We start from the raw sequence: 12,637 nt of genomic DNA, 5'->3' as shown, positions 1-12,637 counted from the left end.
CTCCTCGTCAACGACCGCCCGGCCCCGCGCCGCCGAGCCGCCGCCCGGCCGCCACCGCCATCACCACCGCCGTCTCGCCGCTCCACCGCCTTGGGCCGGCCCTCTCTCCACTCCGGCGACACCCTTTTCTCTGGTGAACATAGGATCTCGCGCCCGATCCAGATCCGTGAACAGTAAACCCTAATCCGGAGGTTGATTTTTTTCTCTAAGTCCCAGAAATTCCGATCCAAGTGCTCATGTTCGCGGCTCCGTAACTTTGCATCCGTAGCTCCGATTCATGCATATAGCATATCCAAGTGTTCATCTCAGAGAGTACATCATTTCATTCCACTGCATCATTTTCATTTGAGCTCATATTGATGCCCGAAATGCTGTTAGAAGAGGGATACTTGAGATATTTGTCAGATCTGCTACTCCATTTAGGTTTTTGTCATTTTTGCCATGATTATTGTATGCATGTAATGCCCTGATGCTCTACATGTGTTTTGTTAAGGGTTTTGTCATCTTTCCAGAGGTGCAACCCATGTATTTTTGTGATGTGTGTGGTGTCTTGTGCAAGCTTGCAAAGTGGTGCACTTGCTAATTCTGTTTTCAGGGACTTAGCAATTCCACCAAGTCCTTGAGCTATTTATCTCATGATGCCATATGTTCTTGTTGTTTCCTAGTGATCCGTGCCTCTTTTGAAGATGATCAGTAAGGATGTTTTGTTAATATTGTAGTGCTCTATCCATCCATGTATTTGTTTGCAATTACGGAGCACCCTAGATTGAGTCAATCGAGCTCTACTTTTGCTACTTTGTGAATTTGGGCAGATTGGCAACTTGTTTGCGATTTTGCCAATGATGTTGTAGTTGATCGGTGCATGCTATGCTATTATTCTTGCCATGTCTAGTTTGCATTTTGTGCCTTCTTGATGGGTATATGCTTGTCTTTCCATGACTTGCACCGTAGTGAGTGCATCGAGCTCGTAAACGTGCCTATTTGAGTTATATTTCAGCATGTGTCAGTTTTTCACTAAGTCTGAAAACTGATTATGTTTTTCTTATGTTCACGTGCTTGCAATGGTATTTTCTGATCCCTTTTGGCTCAAGGTCACTAAGGGACTTTTGTTAAGCTCTTTGAGTAGCTCCATGCCATGTTTTACTTTGCCATGTTCAGATCCTGTAGCATGTAGTTTTGTTGCTCCGAAGAGGGCTACCTGATCTGAAATTCCAGACAAGTGTTGATTTCACTAAGTCTGAGATCTGTTTGTCATATGCATTTTTGCCATGCTTGTATGAACCTGTTAATGGATGAATTGGCCATAGCTCAGTGCTAGACTTTTGTTAAGCATCTTGTGTGCATTCCTGCCATGTATTTTTTGTCATGTTTGGGTGCTGTAGCATGTTCATTTCGTTGCATTTAGATGCCTACTTTCTGTAAATCGCAGACCGGTGCCATTTTTGAATCGCTTGCCATTTCCAAACCGTAACTCCGATTTCGGCGTTCTTTATATCGTTTTCAAGCGATTTCATCTCAACTTTCCAGTGGCACACTTGGATTTCCAAGTTGAGGCCAGGTTCATGCATTTCCTTTCATATCTTGCATTCCATCCCGCATCGCATACCACATAGCATATCATCTTTGCATTGTGTTGTTTGAGTTTGCACGTGGTTGATTGTGTCCTTGTTGCTTGTTTGTCTTGTTTGGGTAGAGCCGGAGACGAGTTCGCTAATGAGGAGCCCATTGAGTTTGCTTTCGAGGATCCAGTCAACTCTGACAACTATGTAGGCAAGATGATCATACCCTCGAAATCACTACTATCTTTGCTATGCTAGTTTTGCTCGCTCTTTTGCTATGCCAATGCTACAATGCCTACCACTTGCTTTAAAGCCTCCCAAATTGCCATGTCAAACCTCTAACCCTCCATTGTCCTAGCAAACCGTTGATTGGCTATGTTACCGCTTTGCTCAGCCCCTCTTATAGCGTTGCTAGTTGCAGGTGAAGATTGGAGGCCATTCCTTGTTGGAACATCTTTTAATTACTTGTTGGGATATCATTATATTATCTTGTTATCCTAATGCATCTATATACTTGGTAAAGGGTGGAAGGCTCGGCCTCTCTCCTAGTGTTTTGTTCCACTCTTGCCACCCTAGTTTCCGTCATATCGGTGTTATGTTCCCGGATTTTGCGTTCCTAATGGGAACCCCTTGATAGCTCGCCTTGATTAAAGCTTTTCCAGCAATGCCCAACCTTGGTTTTACCATTTGCCACCTAGCCTTTTCTTTCCCTTGGGTTCTGCAGACTCAAGGGTCATCATTATTTTAACCCCCCTCCTCGGGCCAGTGCTCCTCTGAGTGTTGGTCCAAACTGTCAGCCGCCGGTAGCTACCAGGGGCAACTCTGGGCTGGCCTATCGGAAGTTTAGACAATCTGAGTGTGCCCTGTGAAAGAGATATGTGCAGCTCCTATCGGGATTTGTCGGCACATTCGGGCGGTGTTGCTGGTCTTGTTTTAACCTGTCGAAGTGTCTTGAATTACTGAGATACCGAGTCTGATCGGAACGTCTTGGGAGGAGGTCTATTCCTTCGTTGACCGTGAGAGCTTGTCATGGGCTAAGTTGGGACTCCCCTGCAGGGTTTTGAACTTTCGAATGCCGTGCCCGCGGTTATGGGAAGATGGGAATTTGTTAATGTCCGGTTGTAGATAACTTGAACATTAACTTAATTAAAATGAATCAACTGAGTGTGTTACAGTGATGGCCTCTTCTCGGTGGAGTCCGGGAAGTGGACACGGTGTTGGAGTAATATTTGCGCAGGTTGCTCTCTAGTTTCTCACTCACGCTTTGCCTCCTCTTCTCGCTCTCTTTTGCGAATAAGTTGGCCACCATACTTGCTAGTCGCTCGCTGCAGCTCCTCATATTTACCTTGTCATACCTATAAGTTTAAATAGTCTTGATCGCGAGGGTGCGAGATTGCTGAGTCCCTGTGGCTCACAGATTACTATTACACCAGATGCAGGGCCTGATGATTCCACTCCAGGAGACGCGTATGAGCTCAAGTGGGAGTTCGACGAAGACTCTCAACGTTACTATGTTTCCTTTCCCGATGATCAGTAGTGGTGCCCAGTTGGGGGTGAACGGGACCGTTGTCGCATGTTGGGTTCTCTTTTATTTTGGCGCCATAGTCGGGCCATGAGTGTTTGGATGATGTAATGTTATTTATGTACTTGATTGACGTGGCGAGTGTAAGCCAACTATGTTATCTCCCCTTTATTATTTATATTACATGGGATGTTGTGAAGATTGCCTAACTTGCGACATATGCCTTCAATGCGATTATGTCTCTAAGTCGTGCCTCGACATGTGGGAGCTATAGTCGCATCGAGGGTGTTACACCGCCGTCCTACACCGCCGTGCTGGGCCACCGCCTAGCTGCTCCGCCCGACGCGCCGCCTGTGCTCCGGCGGCCGCGCCGCTTCTCGCCGGCCATCGCCGCCCACCTCGACCTCGAGCCGGCCATCGCCTCCCCTGTTCTCCGGCGCCAACTCCGGCGAAGATCCGGCTCCACCTCGATCTGCGCGCACCTGGGTCAAAACCCTAGATCTGTTCTCGGAGTGGTAATTTTGCTAAGTCCCCAGTATTGTTTTTGCATTTTTCATCATGCCGTAACTCCGCATCCGTAACTCTGTGTTGGGCGTGTAGCATATCAAAATGTTCGCCTCAGAGAGTACATCATTTCATCTCATTGCATCATTTTCATTTGAGCTCATCTTGATGCCCGAAATGCTGTTGGAAGAGAGTTATTTGAGTTATTTGTCAGATCTACTACACCAAATAGCTATTTGTCATTTTTGCCATGTTTAATGTGTGCATGATATGCTCTTGAGCTCGACATGAGTTTTGTTATATGCTTTGCCATCTTTACAGAGATGATTACCATGTATTTTTGTGACATGTGTGGGGACTAGCACAAGCTTGCAAAGTAGTGCATTCCTTAATGCTGATTTCAGGGACTTAGAATTTCACTAAGTCCTTGATCTGTTTTTATCAATATGCCATATGTTCATGCTGTTTCCTAGTGATCCGTGCCTCTTGTGAGGATGATCAATAAGGATGATTTGTTAATATTGTGGTGCTGTATCCATCCATATCTTTGTTTGCATTTATGGAGCACCCTATCTTGAGTCAATCGAGCTCTACTTTTGCTATTTCATGAATCCTGGCAGATTGTCTACTTGTTAGCGATTTTGCCGAGGATGTTTTTGTCGATCCGTGCATGCTATGTTGTTGTTCTTGCCATGTATAGCTTACATAATATGTATTCTTGATGGCTGTTTGCTTAGTGTGTGATGCCTTGCTCTGTAGTGAGTGCATCGAGCTCGTTAACATGCCTATTCGTTAACAGATTTGCATGCTCCAGTTTTTCTCTAAGTTTGTAACTAGATTATGTTTTTGCCATGTTCACATGCTTGCAATTGTATTTTCTGATCACTTTTGGCTCAAGGTCACTAAGGAACTTTTGTTAAGTGCCTTGAGTACCTTCATGCCATGCCTTGCTTTGCCATGTTAAGTTCCTGTAGCTTATAGTTTTCATGCTCCAAAGTGTGCTACCTGATGTTAAATTCCAGACTTATGTTAATTTCACTAAGTCTGAAACCTGTTATCATTTGCACTTTTGCCATGCTTGTTTGAACCTGTTAATGGATGAATTGGCCGTAGCTCAGTGTTCATCCTTTGTCAAGAATCTTGAGTGGATCCCTGCCATGTATTTTGTTGCCATGTTTGAGTGTTGTACCATAATTATCTTGATGCATTTAGATGGCTATTTGCTGTTTATCGCAGACCGGTGCCATATTTGTTTTGCTTGCCATTTCCAAACCGTGCATCCGTTTCCGGTGATCTTTATATCGATTTTAACCGAAATCACCTCATCTTTCCAGTGGCACTCTTGGATTTCCAAGTTGAGGCCAGGTCCAATCATTCCTTTCCAAATCATGCATATGCATCGCATACCGCATCCCGCATATCATACCATGTTCATGTGTTGGTTGTTTACTATGTTCTGTGCTTCTTTCCGGTGTTTGCTTCTTCGGGTTGGTTCCGATAACGTCGCGTTTGTGAGGACCCGTTCTTCTACATATGTTTGTCTTCTTCATGGACTCGTTCTTCTTCCTTGCGGGATTTCATGCAAGATGATCATACCCTCGAAATCACTTCTATCTTTGCTTGCTAGATGCTCGCTCTTTTGCTATGCCTATGCTGCGATACCTACCACTTGCTTATCATGCCTCCCATCTTGTTAAGCCAAGCCTCTAACCCACCTTGTCCAAGCAAACCATTGTTTGGCTATGTTACCGCTTTGCTCAGCCCCACTTATAGCGTTGTTAGTTGCAGGTGAAGATTGAAGTTTGTTCCTTGTTGGAACATGGAGATCGTTCCTTGTTGGAACATTGTTTACTTGTTGGGATATGAAAATATCTCATATTTAATTAATGCATCTACATACTTGGTAAAGGGTGGAAGGCTCGGCCTTATGCCTGGTGTTTTGTTCCACTCTTGCCGCCCTAGTTTCCGTCATATCGGTGTTATGTTCCCGGATTTTGCGTTCCTTACGCGGTTGGGCTATTATGGGAACCCCTTGACAGTTCGCCTTGAATAAAACTCCTCCAGCAATGCCCAACATTGGTTTTACATTTGCCACCTAGCCTTTTCTTTTCCCTTGGGAGTCGCGCTCCTGAGGGTCATCATTATTTTACCCCCCCAGGCCAGTGCTCCTCTGAGTGTTGGTCCAAACTAGATTCCTGTGCAGCGCCCCCTCGGGGAAACTCGAGGTTTGGTTTTAGTTGTATGGAGAGCTCATCTGAGTGTGTGCTGAGAACGAGATATGTGCAGCTCCTATCGGGATTTGTCGGCACATTCGGGCGGTGTTGCTGGTTTAGTTTTACCATTGTCGAAATGTCTTATAGACCCGGGATGCCGAGTCTGATCGGAATGTCTCGGGAGAAGGATCCTTCGTTGACCGTGAGAGCTTGTGATGGGCTAAGTTGGGACACCCCTGCAGGGATTTGAACTTTCGAAAGCCATGCCCGTAGTTATGGGCAGATGGGAATTTGTTAATGTCCGGTTGTAGAAAACCTGAAGTTGATCTTAATTAAAATACATCACCCGCGTGTGTAACCATGATGGTCTCTTTCCGGCGGAGTTCGGGAAGTGAACACGGTGTTGGAGTTATGCTTGACGTAGGTTGTTCTAGGATCACTTATTGATCATAGTTGTTCGACCGTGCTTTTGCCTTCTCTTCTCGCTCTCTTTTGCGAATAGGTTAGCCACCATATATGCTAGTCGCTTGCTGCAGCTCCACCTCATACCTTTACCTTACCCATAAGCTTAAATAGTCTTGATCGCGAGGGTGTGAGATTGCTGAGTCCCCGTGACTCATAGATACTTCCAAAACCAGCTTGCAGGTGCCGTTGAACCGTGCAGATGACGCAACCAAGCTCAAGGAGGAGCTCGATGAACATCTTGTCCTTCGTGTTGTTTCGTTTCCAGTTGATCAGTAGTGGAGCCCAGTCGGGACGATCGGGGATCTGTGTAGCTTTTGGGGTAGTCTTCTTTTATTTTGGTTCCGTAGTCGGACCTTGATTGTATTTGGATGTTGTAATGTTGTATTCATGTATTTGTGTGAAGTGGCGATTGTAAGCCAACTATGTATCTTTTCCCCTATTGTATTACTATTTGCGAAGATTGCCTCACTTGCGACATTGCTTTCAATGCGGTTATGCCTCTAAGTCGTGCTTCGACACGTGGGAGATATAGCCGCATCGAGGGTGTTACAATTATATTATTCAAATCTTCAAATAGCCAAACATGGATGGAATTTTTATGGTTATCAATAACCAGTATTATGATTGAGGTTTTCAAAGTCGCTTTAAGCGCAATGGCTATAATCTTATAAATAGATATAATTTATTATACAATTGAAGGAATAGTCCCGAGTGACTGCAGGCTTACGACCCGACACTTGGGGGGCTACATTATTCAAGTTGAGATTACATTAAATATACAAGTCTCATGTCGCTGCAAGCATGCACCATGACACTTGGGGGCTAATGTAAAGTCATTATTTGCTCACCTTATTGAAGACCCGACTCATCACATTGTAATGAGCCGGCCCTTGGGGGCTACCAATTGCTCCTATCAATGATTCAAGGTACACAAGTCTTAATCCGTTATATTCAAGGGTCCACTGCTCAGTTGGTAAAACACAAAGCTCTTAACCTTATGGACGTGGGTTCAAGCCCCATGGTGGAGTTACATCATATGATGTTATTTTCAATGAAGCATGATTATATTTATAAAGTCCCTGCTCATTATTGCATAATGACCCGGCCCTTGGGGGCTACACTGGTTGAAGTTTCGTGAGCATCAGGCAATTACAAGTCCAAGGTTGCTGCAAGCATGACAACCTGACACTTGGGGGCTACATAATATGGAGTATTCAGTTTTTACTAAGTGACTGGGATGAACAACATGGATTTCTTCTTAAGTGGCATTATTTATATTGAAGCAAGTCTTAATCCATCACTTTGTTCTACTCAAGACTTGGGGGCTATAGGTAATATGGATATAAGGGAGAAAAATCTTCAAATTGTTAGTTTTGAATAAACCAGATTGACCCGGTGTCTGCAACAATCATAATCCGGTGTCATCAATAATCATGAACCGGCGTTGGCAACAATCATGAACCGGAGTTGGCAACAATCATGACCCAGAAATATCAGTTTTTATAACCCGCCGATTTGGGAAATTATAGCTTGGCAAGTGCTACATTTTCAAGCCGGCTGAATATCAATTGAATATTTGAAGACCAATATTTTTGTGAAGTCAGAGCATTGAAGGACGACTCAAATGGATTCTTTAGAAGGGTTAGAGGGGACCGGGCACTACTGGGCCTTAGGTGCAGATGTCCTAGGGATTAGGTGGGCCGGCTGCTACTAGGCTGCTGGGCCTTGTGGCTTGCTAGGCTAGAACAAAGAGGCCAGTGGCACTGCTGTGAGGCCCTATCTCCTTTTCTTTCTTTTCTGAAGATTTGGAATTCCCAGGTTCAGAAAAGGGAAAGGCCAGCAAGTTGGAAAAGGAATATGAGGGATATAACCATAGCCTTGTGCTCCTGGATTTATCCACTATTTGAAAAAATGTCTTGGCAACTTTTTAGAGGCTGCAAATTTTATACAAGTTTGAAAATAACTCAAACTCGAATAAATCCTTAGCCCAATGAAAACACTTCCAAAAGAGCTGCAAATTGGAGCAGGTGGTCTTGGCATTATTTAGGATTTATTGGAAAAACTTGAACATTTCCGTATCAAGAAAAATGTCACAAGAAGAAAAAATGAACAAAGAAGAAAGGAGAAGTATCCAGAAATGTTGAGACTTTTGGAGGAGCCTCAATAAATGGAGGGAGAATTGTTGGCAAAGCTTGGGGAACAAAGTTGAAATAGAATAGGCATGCAACTACTTTGCTCTACAGACAAGTGTCAGAACTTCAAATGGATTCAGAAGAGGAAAGAGGATGGATTAGGATATGGGCACACAGAAGGAACTTTAAAATGCAAGTGGGTTGTGGTTAATTCCAAATAAATGGAATATTTTAATATAGGTCCCTAAAAATATTGGGAGACTTTTATATGTTGTAAAGAGAAAACACCATGTGTGTTTCCCTTGATTTAAATAGATCAACCATCTATGCAATTTATTAAGTTGAGTTTTAAAAAGGGGTGCAAGATGATATGATGCAATGCACATGATGCAAATATGAATGCAATGAATCGAACAAATCACACGATGAATCTCGGAAAACAAGGAAGACATCTGGAGCACCGGTCTTGGGGCGTCACAACACTCCACCACTATAAGAGGATCTCGTCCCGAGATCTAGGATGGCACAGGGGAGAAACATAAGAGGAATAGGTAAAACAAAGTTGATTCTTTGACAAAGAACCTTGAGAGGTTGAACAACTGGAAAGAAGAGAGAAAAAACAATGGAGATGAACGAAGTTGAAAACACTCCGTTAGGAAAGAGGAACAAGGAACACAATGTGAACCTTGGAGGTTGCAAAACTATAAATGCCGAGCACAATGGAGAAGAAGGAATTGAAACCACTCTGGTTGAAACAAGATAAACAAGGAAGAAGGAAGAACAAATTCGAACAGCACTCCGTTTGAAAAGAGATGCGTGACTTCACAAAATGGGAAGAACTTGAAAAGAGGACACAACACTCCGGTTAAATGGATAAGCACGAAAAGAACATGGTCCTCACAATTTCAGATAATGAGTGAAGAGAGCAACATCACAATGCTTCCGGAACGAATGAATAGAAGCTTGATCATTAGAAAGAAAGAAAGTAGAAGAAAATGATAACTTCTACCACCAATGAATTTGAAGCCATCCTTAGAATGAAGGATTGACTGGAGTTGTTGAAAATTAAACAACAAAAGAATAAGGATGTTGTGGGTAATGGAAAAGTCTCAAAATTATGAGGTGAAATTCTGCCACTAATGGAAACAATAGATTGGATTGATATCAACAAGGAGACGAGAAACTTATTTCACCAAGAGGATAAATGAATAACTTGGGTCATTTATAGGCACCATAAATAACAACAATCCTTAGGGAAAGCTTTAGGTGTAATATAACCCAAGATAACTCCAAACGAAGAGATTGATGGATTGAGAAGAGCTCATGCTCAAAGAAATTGATGGGTTTAACTATCTCATTCTTGACAACTGTTGAATCATAACACACGAAGGGAAATTGTCAAGAGTGACATAACACCACCTCAAAGGATAAGGTAGAAAGAATTGCACTTCGAAATGCAAGAAGAAGAATACTTGAACTCCTTAGAACAAAACATGTGTTGAACATCATGTTTATTTTTAGAGTATAGCTTGGTGGATCATAACTTCGAGAGATATCTTGAAGAACAATTGAAGAATGAAAAGAATCCTTGACGAACCACCATGTAGCCTCCATGAAGAACTCCGGTAATAAAAGAATGATAAAAAAGAAGTGAAGGATGAAAAGAATAAGATTGAAGCCTAGCAATGATTAGTTGGAGCTTTGAAATGATATAATTGAAATAACTTAGGGCTTCGGAAAAGAAAGATGAACAACTTGGAACCAAGAATTTCTTCCTCATGAACAAACTCCGGAAGAATGAATTAATTCATCTCGAGGAAATAAGAATAAGAATTATGTTATGCATATCCTTCACCAATTTAAATTGATGACAAGCAACGGATTGCATACAACTTATTCCTGTAGAAAGGATTAAGAGAGATATATCGATAACTTGAGAAGGTCTTCAACGAACCACCGGTAGGATTTGGAAAGCACGAATGCATTGATACGATGACGACGGAAGAGGAATGTTGGACGAACCACCTTAAGGATTAAAAGAACGAGCGAAGAAAACGAACGCATCGCCAGGAGGAATTGGAAAATGAACGAAGGTACTTGAGAGAATTTACATACAAGTGAAACAAAGAGATCATGAACTGACTAGAGAATACTTGAGTGATGCACCGGTAAGATTTGGATAATAAGAGATGAAAGCTGAGAATGAAAACCCGCAATGATGGTATTCGGAGAATCAAACTGAAAATACTCTTGAATTGCTCTGGATGGGTGAAAAGAATTGTCACAATCAAACCCAATTATGAGGAGATGGCATGAAGCTAGTGCCATGAATCTTTGGAGAAACGGGAGAGGATTTAAGAGGAACTCTTCCTTGGTCTTCAAATGCAGAGAATGATGATGAGAAACACCACCACGAATTGTTGACGCACTCCGGAATGAATAATAGAAAGGTTGAACCAACGACAGAAAGAATTTGAAACATCTTAGAGAAAGACACATGACTGATGACAATTCATCAATTCCTTCTTACGTCACACTTTGTAATGAAATTGAGAATAACTCCAGAAAAGTTAGAAGAGTCAGGTAAGATCCTGGGAAAATACATGTGGGTTAAGACCCACTCAAGAATACACCGTTGAACGATTTAAAAGAGAGATTGCACCGGTTGAATTAAATGGCTCGAAAGAGATAACAACCTCGAGATATATTGAACGAATTAGCAATGGAAACGCGAATCTGCTGAGATGTCTTCAGTACTCCAGAACAATTGAATAGCGAGAGGTGAATAAATAAGAGTCTTTGGTAAGGACCTCCAACATGGAAAGCATGTGAACCAATGAAAAATATATGATCAACACCGAAAGCTTGCATTGAATCCACCGGAGAAGGAAAAGAACGGAGAATGATGAACTTGAAGCTCCATTAGAATCTTCCTGAGAATCACCGGATAAGAACATTGACGGAAAATAATGGAGAGACTTACCTTCAATAAAAAGGATACTTGATTAACAAATTAGAGTCCTTGAATACAAAGGGTGGGACGGCGGGAAAGACAGAGGCAACTTGGGACGGTTGAAACAAACACTGTTGAAAATAAGTGATAATTGATCTTTCAAAAGTTGAAGGGATCGACTTAACTTGAGGAGAAGCACGCCGGTTGAGAAGAAATTGAGATGAAAAACTTGATGATCAAGAAGGATTAGTATTCACATAGGAATATGAGAACACCGCTTAGGAAAGGTATGGATTCAACACTTGACATTGAAGCAACTCAAACCAAAACAACTCAAAACAAAACAAAGGATTGGCTTGCCGAATAAGCCATAACAAACATATGATAAACCCAATATCGTATCATGTGTTTGTTGGAAGATATCCTATGAGATACTTGAATTCCCACCTATAAACTCCCGAAACTTTCTGGTTATGCAATCTGGTGTTGGGGATACAGAGGAAGCATAATATCTCACCCAAACTAACAATCCCTACATCCAGCTGTATCCATCCTTCAACACATAACCAAGAAACCTTCGGAAATCATGAACCTCAACCTTCAAAAAGCATCCGTTATACGAGTTATGGAAATACTCCCGAACTCCCGCCCCAGTACTAGGTGGCGTCGAGGTTATCTCACCAACAACTACATAAAAGAGATTTTCGATGTCGGTGAAACTCAGGTATTCTAGAACTGCAACGATAAGTCAGGTATTCCTCGATGCGGCTATATCTCCCACGTGTCGAGGCACGATTTAGTCGGGGATGGCTCTGATTACCATCTTGTAACGCCCACGATGCGGCTATATCTCCCACGTGTCGAGGCACGACTTAGAGGCATAACCGCATGGTGGTTTTGTCGCAAGAGGGGTAATCTTCACACAATCCCATGTACTGAATAAGAAAGGGATAAAGAGTTGGCTTACAATCACCACTTCACACAAATAACAAGTTAAGCATACATCATCCAGAGTACAATCAAGGTCCGACTACGGAACCAAAATAAAAGAAGACAACCCCAAATGCTAGATCCCCGATAGTCCCAACTAGGCTCCACTACTGATCATCAGGCAACGAAACATAGTAACGACCAAGGTCCTCGTCGAACTCCCACTTGAGTTTGGTAGCGTCACCTGCACTGGTATCATCGGCACCTGCAACTTTTTGAAGTATCCGTGAATCACGAGGACTCAACAATCTCACACCCGCGAGATCAAGACTATTTAAGCTTATGGGTAGGATAAGGTA

Source organism: Triticum dicoccoides, chromosome 3A (genome assembly GCF_002162155.2).
Source record: "Triticum dicoccoides isolate Atlit2015 ecotype Zavitan chromosome 3A, WEW_v2.0, whole genome shotgun sequence".
NCBI lineage: Eukaryota > Viridiplantae > Streptophyta > Magnoliopsida > Poales > Poaceae > Triticum > Triticum dicoccoides.
Note: the sequence above shows the minus strand (reverse complement) of the source record.